The 9048-nt window shown below is 39.1% G+C and overlaps 1 pseudogene; it reads right to left on the bottom strand.

Moving 5' to 3' along the window:
- Nucleotides 1-4683: 4683 nt before the first annotated feature.
- LOC138142547 (cytochrome c oxidase subunit 7B, mitochondrial pseudogene) lies at nucleotides 4684-7016 on the bottom strand (annotated as a pseudogene).
- Between the last annotated feature and the right edge of the window lie 2032 nt (nucleotides 7017-9048).

Here is a 9048-nt window from a genome sequence, read left to right as displayed (position 1 = left end):
AATTTATTTAGTGTCACACCACTCAAACTTCCAAAAATTATTCTGTAGAGCTAGAAAAAGTATTAAACAGAATTCATATGGAAGAACAAAAGGTCAAGAATATTAAGGGAATCAATGAAAAAAGAATGTGAAGGAAGGTGGCTTAGTAGTACCAGATCTCAAACTGTATTACAAAGCAGTAGTCATCAAAACAATCTGGTACTGGCTAAGAAATAGAACGATGGATTAGTGGAACAGATTAGGTACACAAAACACAGTAGTAAATGACCATAGTAATCTAGCATTTGATAAACCCAAAGACCCAAGTTTTGGGGGAAAAAATTATTTCACAAAAATTTCTGGGAAAGCAATTTGGCAGAAACTAGGTATAGAGCAATATCCTGTACCATATACCAAAATGGATACGAGTGAGACATAAAAGGTGATCACGTTATATAAGCAAATTAAGGGAGCATAAAATATTTTACTTGTCAAATCTGTCGATAAGGGAAGAATTTATTACCAAAGAAGAGAAAGAGAGTATTACAGGATGTAAAATGGATTATTTCTTTTAAATTAAAAAAGGTTTTGCACAAACATAACCAATGTAGCCAAGATTAGAAGGGAAGTAGGAAACTGGGGAAAAGTTTGTACAGCAAGCTTTCTAATAAAGGCTTCATTTCTCAAACATATAGAGAAATAAGTCAAATGTATAAGAATGAGTCATTTCCCCAACTGATAAATGGTCAAAGGATATGAACAGGCAATTTTCAGACAAAGTAATCAAAGCTATCTATAGTTATATGAAAGAATGCTTTAAAATAACTGTTAGAGAAATGAAAATTAAAACAACTCTGAGATACTACCTCACACCTATCAGATTGGTTAATGTGACAGAAAAGGAAAATGACAAATATTGGAGGGGACGTAGAAAAAATTGGGACAGTAATGCACTCTTGGAATTGTGAACTAGCCCAGCAATTCTGGAGAACAAGTTAGAACTATACTCAAAGGGCTATAAAATTGTGCATACCCTCTGACCGAGCACTACCACTACTAGGTCTGTACCCCAAAGACATCAAAGGAAAAGGACATATGTGCACTAAAATATTTCTAGCAGCTCTTTTTGTGGTAGCAAAGAATTAGAAATCAAGATGATGTCCATCAGATGGGTGATGGCTGGAAAAGTTGTCCTATATAATTGTGATGAAATACTATTGCAGTATAAGAAATAATGAGCAGGATGGTTTCAGAAAACCTAAGAAGACATATGTGAACTGATAGTGAAATGAACAGAACCAGGAGATAATTGTACATAGTAACAGCAGTAGTGTCCTATGATCAATTGTCATGACTTAGCTATCCTCAGTAATACAATGACGTAAGATCATTCCAAAGGACTTAACAAAAACATGCTTTCCACCTTCAGAGAAAGAACTAATGGAGTCTGTATGCAGATTAAAGAATTTTTTTTGTCTGTGTTCTCTCTTGCAACATGGCTAATATGGAAATGTTTTGCATAACTACCTATGTATAACTTATATCAACTTGCTTGTCTTCTCAAGGATGGGGGAAGGAACAGAAAGGAATTTGGAACTTAGAAATTACAAACTAATGTTAAAAAATTATTTTTACATACAATTGAGAAAAATAACATTGCTTTAAATAAAGGGGTATGGGGGCGGCTAGGTGGCACAGTGAATAGAGCACCGACCCTGGAGTTAGGAGGACTTGAGTTCAAATTTGACGTCTGACACTTGACACACTTACTAGCCGTGTGACTTTGGGCAAGTCACTTAACCCCAATTGCCCTCCAAAAAGCAAAGAAAAAAAAAGGGAGTAGGGTATGCCTCCTGAGCCCCTTGTCCCAGTGGGAAGTGATGATACCAACAAAAGACATTATTACCCTCTGGGCTCTGGTGGAGAAGGTAAAGTCATCAAGAGGCTGTACTGCATTAGGGCCACACACCTACCTGCTTGGAAAAATTTCTGGGACAAAGAACAGATGTTTCTACAACACGAAAGGGACTGTTCTTGTGTGATGCCAGTGGCTATAGGGACCACGTGTAAAAGAACACTTTAAAACAGCCAAGGTATCTTTTGAGCCATAAACATCGTCATAGATTCTTCCCATATGGGATAGTCATTAGAGGGCTGGTCCCTGAAGAAATATAATAAGTACCATATGCTAGGGTTTGAGAATGAGTCAACTTCAAAGAGTAGTCAAAGGGGTCAGAAATGAAACATATACCTGCTGGGAGTGAAGGACAGATTCAGGATGAGAATAGTGAAGGTGAGGTCTAACAACCAGGGAGCAAAGAATGGTGATACCTGCTAAGAACAGCAGGAGGTCAGAGTTACAGGAAAGAAGCAGTATTTGGTAAAGAGAGGGATGCTCCAGTGCAGACAAACAAAGCCTAAATGCTTCCTGCTGGAGAAGTGTTATATTATACAGGTTTTGGGGCAAAATGTTGCCTGGTGAGTAATATCATTTTATGGAGAGTAGTTCTATTCCATTAACACAAAACTGCTTATATTCTGCATCTTGCGACTCATAGGCAGCTACATGGTACAGTGCATAGAGGCCTAGTTTTGGAGTTAGGAAGGATCTGAATTCAAATGTGACAAATGTGACATTTGTCCCTGGTCAAATCACTTAGCTGCCATCTGCTTCAGTCTCCTCAGCTCTAAAATAATAGCACCTACCTCTCAGGGTAAGAATCAGATGAGACAATATCCCTAATAACGATTAGCAGAGGCATATAATAGGTGCTTAACTTGTTCCCATCCTTTTGAAGCTTTGTGTTTATATGTCAGATAATTACTTTCCCGGGTCATCTGGGTGAGGGACTGAGTTACCAAAATAAGAAATCTATCCAAGTGTACCTGGTGGTCAGGCATTAGCCCCAATAGACAACGAATTTGTCAAGGACCTGTGATTTTTATCAGTATGGGAATCAACAAAGACCACACCCTTCTCTATGGCTGAAAGTTATATTGCCTAAAGTTCCAAAAGTGACTTAGCCATGACCATATAGAAGGTAGAAAAAGCAGAATCTGAAGCCAAGAATTCCTGGGCAGTACACACACTGCCTTTCTAATGGTAGAACACATACTCATGTATGTATGTATGTGTGTATGTATGTATGTATGCATGTATGCATGCATGTATGACCTTGTGAACAAGAGGGCCCTTTCATAAGTTACTGCTTACATAGCATTTTAGGGTTTAAAGAGCATTCTCTTGACAAAAACCTTCCAAGACAGGTAAAGTGCTTAATATAGAGCCTAGCACATAGCAGGCGATGAATGCTTGTTCTCTTCATTTTCTCTATTGTGCAAAAAAAGGAAACTAAGGCTTGGAGAGGTTAATCAACTTACCCATAATCACAGTATCAAAGGCACGAAGGGTCAAAGGCAGAATTTGAATTCAAGTGTTCTCACTACAAGGCTGTCTTTCCATTACAACACAATGTCTTTTATCTGAACGAAAATGCTATTAAAACACCCATCAAATTAGCAAGAGCACAATTAAAATCAATAACAATTGTAGTCCAACTGTAAAGAAACTAGTAAACTTTTTTTGTGGAATGCAAATATGTAAAATAATTTTGGAGAAGAATCTAGCAACATGCTGTAAAATTTGCAAAAACAATCATCTTTGACTCCTCCCCTCCCCATAGTACCATTGTTGGAAATATACTGGGAATATACTTAAAAGTGTCATCAAAATAAACCCAGTTATATGGCACACTGAATAGAGCACTGGCCCTGGAGGAGGACCTGAATTCAAATCCAGCCTCAGACGCTTGACATTTACTAGCTGTGTGACCTTGGGCAAGTAACTTAACCTCAATTGCCTTGCCTTCCCCCTTCAAAAAAAAAAAGATAAAACACCTAAAAAGCAGCTGTTTCCTCAAAAATGTTCATGAGAGCATTGTCATTTAAAAAAAAAAACAACAACAAAATACCCTACAGGTCCAACAACAAGGAGAATGGCTAAATGATAATGCATTAATATAATTGAAAACTATAAAGCAATTATTCTTAAATTGCCATCTGTGATCTCATTGATTTGGTATGGATATTTTCTCCAAAGATGTACATCACAATCCATCAATGCCTATCTATTATACCCACACAGATTTACTTCCTTGTTAAAACTTTCAAAGAACAATACAAAGGGGGGGGGCAAGGGAGACAATCCCCATTTCAGGGACAGATAAGGTCTGCTATACTCATGTGAATGCTGTTAAAGGGGAAGAGGAAGGGGAAGGTGGGACAGGAACAGAAGGGCCCTGTCCAAAAAGAAAGAAAAAAATCCAAAAAATTGTCCATCTTCACCCATAAGGTGGCCACAAGGGGCCACCTAACAGGCTTGACTCCTCGGCTCCATCCTTACTTTCTCCTGGCATCCTGGGGACACCAGTAGAATACTGGGCTATTCTGTTATTCTTGTCTTGTGACCAGCCAATCTTTTCTGCTTATCATGCAATTTCCTTAATGTAACTATGACCAATTTGAATACTATTAAAAATTTCGGAAAGATCTTTATGAAATAATGGGAACTAAAAGAATAAATTACACACTAATTATGACAGTGTGAGAGGAGCTTTATAAGCATGAATGGACAAATGGACATGGAGAGGATGACTGAAAAGTTGCCAACATATCACACAATGAAATTAACTGAAACGTAAAACGTTACTAAACAACTTTAATTATGCTGATGTTCAATATTAAAGCAATAATGAAGCATTTTTAATATCCTAAAGAGAACTATGTATATGCCTTGTGCTCCAGATGTTTGATCTTCCCATAAAATCTGAAATACACAAATAAAATTACACAAAATTACAAACAAAAGAATCGCTTTGTATTTTCTTTATATTTAATATGTGTATATATATGAAAATATACACATATGTATATTTGTCTCCCCCATTTAAACATAAGCTCCTTTCAAATATTATTGAATTCTTTATATATATCGCTAGTGTCTCAGCACAGTTCCTAGAATGTTGTGTGTGCATGTGTGCACATGTTTGTATACACATATGCATATATAGATATAAACACATGTATACACAAGTGCACACACACATACACAGTAGGCCCTTAATAAATGCTACTTGACTGAGATAAGTGAAAGGATTCCTTCTGCTTGGGATGACAGGATCACAGATTTAGAGCTGTAAGAGTTTTACCTATCCAGCCCAACCTCAATTTTACAGATAAAGAAATGAGTCTCCCAATGGTGAAGTGACTTGTTTGCCCTTTAAGGGGAATTTGAACCTAAAATTTGGCTCTAAATCCCACACAATACCTACTACACCAAACTGGGTACTACGAAATGAGTGGCATTTAAAGTGGGGCTTGAAGAATAAAGATCCGTGGGTTTAAATAAGGAGAACTGAGGAAAAGGAGGTCATTCTGAGCATGAACAAAGAAAGGGTCAAGGGTATAAAGGATATTATGCCACTCAGTGTAACCCAGACCTGGCCACTAGACGTTTTTCTTTATATCTAAAATAACTTCTCGAGATTCTTTAAGGATTGTTTATGAAACTATTTGAAAACTTCAGGCTAAAAGGCACTATGGAAAACTAAGTTGTATGGATATAGATAATGTAGATACAGATATAAGAATACCCATGAGTGTGCCTGTGTATTTGTTATAAGGGCTTTGGGGTGTTTTATTCTCTTCAGTTGGTGATGGGTGAGGAGAGAAAATAATTCCTTGGAAATTGAAAAAAAAATACTAAAATATTAATAGAAAAAAAGGATACCTCAGAGGGAGGTACTGTGTAAGAGAAAATTATTAAGACAATAGGTTATATGCTATGTCTTATGAACTGCTGATACCTTATCTCTCAGCCTTAAATAAACAATCAACAAACATTTCCCTAGTACCTATTATGGACCAGGCACGTTCCGGGCAATCAGGATACAAAGACAAAAATAAAATAATCTCTGCTCTCAAGGAGTTTACAATCTTTCAATGGAGAGGCCTTCCTCCTCAATTCGTGTATTCGATCCTTTATCACAATCTGTCGGTTCCAGCCCCAGGCCGCCATGCTCCCTCTTCCCACCGCCCCGGGGCTGCAGAGGCCCCGGCCACCAGCCAGCCTGGACATCTGCAACCGCAGCCTCCCAGAAGCTCCTCCCTGCAGCCCATGCACGCGGGCTACCGGCACAAGAGCTCAAGCTACAAGGCTCTCCGAGGCCTTTTAACTCTCCCGGGACCACCCTTCCGAGAACTTCCGGCCTACTTTCACGGCACTCACCTGTTTGCACCGTGCAATCTCTTCAAACTGTTCCACAATTTTCTTCACTTTCCCTAAATTAACCTTAAAGTCTATCTATCTATGTTGCAAACGTATGTATCACAGTAATAACGTCCGGATGGGAGTGGATAAGAGGCGGCCTTCGCGGGGAATAAGTCAGGGTCGGGTTTGGAGCACTTGAGGGCGGCAGCGGGGTGCCCGTCACTGCCGCTTCCAGTCCTTCGGCCTGACTCTGCCCACCGGGGACAGGTAATGGTGAAGGTCATAGTGGGTCAGCGCGTACGAGTAGGTGACAAAGCAGAAGAGGGTTCCGCCGACCAGGATGAGCATGCCATAACTATCGTGGAAGTCGGGCTGCTTCTTGAGCTTCGGCCTCTTGGCAGCGTGCTGGATGCTTCGAACCGAGAGACGGCTCAGGGCGCCGCGGACCACGGGCAGCATCGCGGACAGCTGGAAGGCGTTAGGGACGCAACGGCAGGAAGCCGCGGTTGGCTCGGGCCCCCCACCCTTCCGAGAACTCGACGGATCCTCGGCGGCCTTTTCCCAGCGTCCCGTGCGGCCGCAGCGCGGCTCCGGGGCTACGCAGAGTGCAAGGTCGCGGGTTCAAATGCCTACCCTATCGCTTACTCCGCCTTTGTCAAGGTGCCGACTTTTTGGGGTCTCTCTAAAACAGGAAGCCTCTGCACTTAAACCCGTAGAATTAGGTTTCCTGTTGCTGAAATGTTCTCTTTGCACATCTATTCTTTCAAGCCTAGATCATACGCCATCTTAGAAAACCTGGTAACAGCTTTCTTCATCCCCTCCGCTCCCTACTCCCTGCTTCGACTAATAGCCCTAGCTGTAGTGTTGACAGATTTATGCATACGCCCCTGTCAAGTCAAACCCTGAGCATTTATTAAGCGCTTACTGTGTGCACATATAGTAGGCATACACGCTCTCTGGGGATACAGAGAAAGTCTCTGATCTCGGGGAGCTCACGGCTATTGGGGGAGTCAATATGCCAACGAATTGTGGACAAACATGATGGCACCAAAATTACGGAGGAAAGGTTTAATGAAATGAGAAATCAAAAATGTGCATTAGTAGTTGATATATTCTTGGATGTTTTTACAGATAAAATCACCGTGGTTTTCCCTAGTGATCTGGAGTCCTCTCTCTTATTTAAAATTTTTCCTTTTTATTGTTATGAACTTGTTTTTACTAATTTTTTTTTAAACGAGACTGATCTGTGTAAGGAGTTCTTGATGCCAAGCTTTTCAGTTCAGGTCTCTTCCTTCTCTGCAATTTATAGTCTTAGAAAGTTGCCTAGAGGCAGTTTTCATATGAAAAAATAAAAGCTATCTATAGTCATATGAAAAAGTGCTCCAAATTACTATTGATTAGAGAAATGCAAATTAAAACAACTCTGAGGTGCCACCCCACACCTATCAGATTGGCTGACAGAAAAGGAAAATTATAATATTGGAGAGGAAGTAGGAGAATTGGGGTATTAATGCATTGTTGGTAGAGTTGTGAACTGATCCAGTCATTCTGGAGAGCAATTAGAAACTATGCCCAAAGGGCTATAAAATTGTGCATATTCTTCGATCCATCAATACCACAACTAGGTCTGTACAATATAAAAAAATTTGTAGCAACTCTTTGTGGTGGCAAAGTATTACAATTTGAGGGTGCCCATCAATTGGGGAATGGCTGAAGAAATTGTATGCTTGTAATGGAATCCTATTATGCTATAAGGAATGATAAGCAGGCAGATTTCAGAAAAATATGGAAAGACACGAAAAGCAAAGTGAAATTAGCAGAATTAGGAGAATATTGTATATAGTAACAGCAACACTGTTCAATGATCAACTATGATTAACTTGGCTGTTCTCAGCAATACAATGATCCAAAACTATTACAAAGGATTTATGATGGAAAATGCTAATCATTTCCAAAGAAAGAACTGATGGAGTCTGAATACAGATCAAAGAATATTATCTTTATTTTTTTTCTTTTGCAAACTACTTTTTGTACTGTTTCTTCTTTTACACTAGATTTATATTCTTTTATATTACATGACTAATATAGAAATGAGTTTTACATGATTTCACATATGCAACCTATATCAAATTACTTATCTTAGGGAAGGAGGAAGGAACAGACGAAGGGAGAAGATTTGGAGCTCAAAATTTTATTAAAAAATGAATGTTAAAAATTGTCGTTCCACGTAATTGGCAAAAATAAAATACTTACAAAAAATTAAAGATTTTTAGAGCACAGATGGGTCAAGCAAATTGCTAAAGGCCACTTCATATCAGAAGCCATATCTGAAACCAGCTCTTCATGCCTCTGAGGCCAACTCTTTCTATCAGCTTCACCATGCTTCCTCTCTTTATAGTTTGAAAGTGGGTTCCTGAGTGTCTTTGCTATTTGTGCAGCCTCTAAAAGGAATTTCTTCAATAGGTATTTGGTTGGATGCTGCTACTCCTCTCATATAATTTCTTAAGCATATCCATGTACTAAGATGATTGAGTCCAAATTCTCCACTTCTCTCTCACTGATGAAAATAGATTATAAAAATGTTGGCAACTATGTCCTATTTTTGGTTGGTTGGTTATCCTCTTGATTTCATCTACAAATGATGATCTTCTATAGGTTCATTTTCATACAGAACCATCTTCTGTAGGTTCATTTTCTCATGGTCTTCCATGTTTTATAAGGAGATACTGCTCAAAGTCTTCCATCATAACTAGTCCACAGTATTTGGCAAATAAGCTAATACTACAGGGTATCTTAATCTG

This window comes from Petaurus breviceps, unplaced genomic scaffold (genome assembly GCF_028583685.1).
Source record: "Petaurus breviceps papuanus isolate PSGF00001 unplaced genomic scaffold, PetGlider_PUasm1.0 90594, whole genome shotgun sequence".
Classification (NCBI taxonomy): Eukaryota; Metazoa; Chordata; class Mammalia; order Diprotodontia; family Petauridae; genus Petaurus; species Petaurus breviceps.
This window is presented reverse-complemented; position numbering and strand designations above follow the sequence as displayed.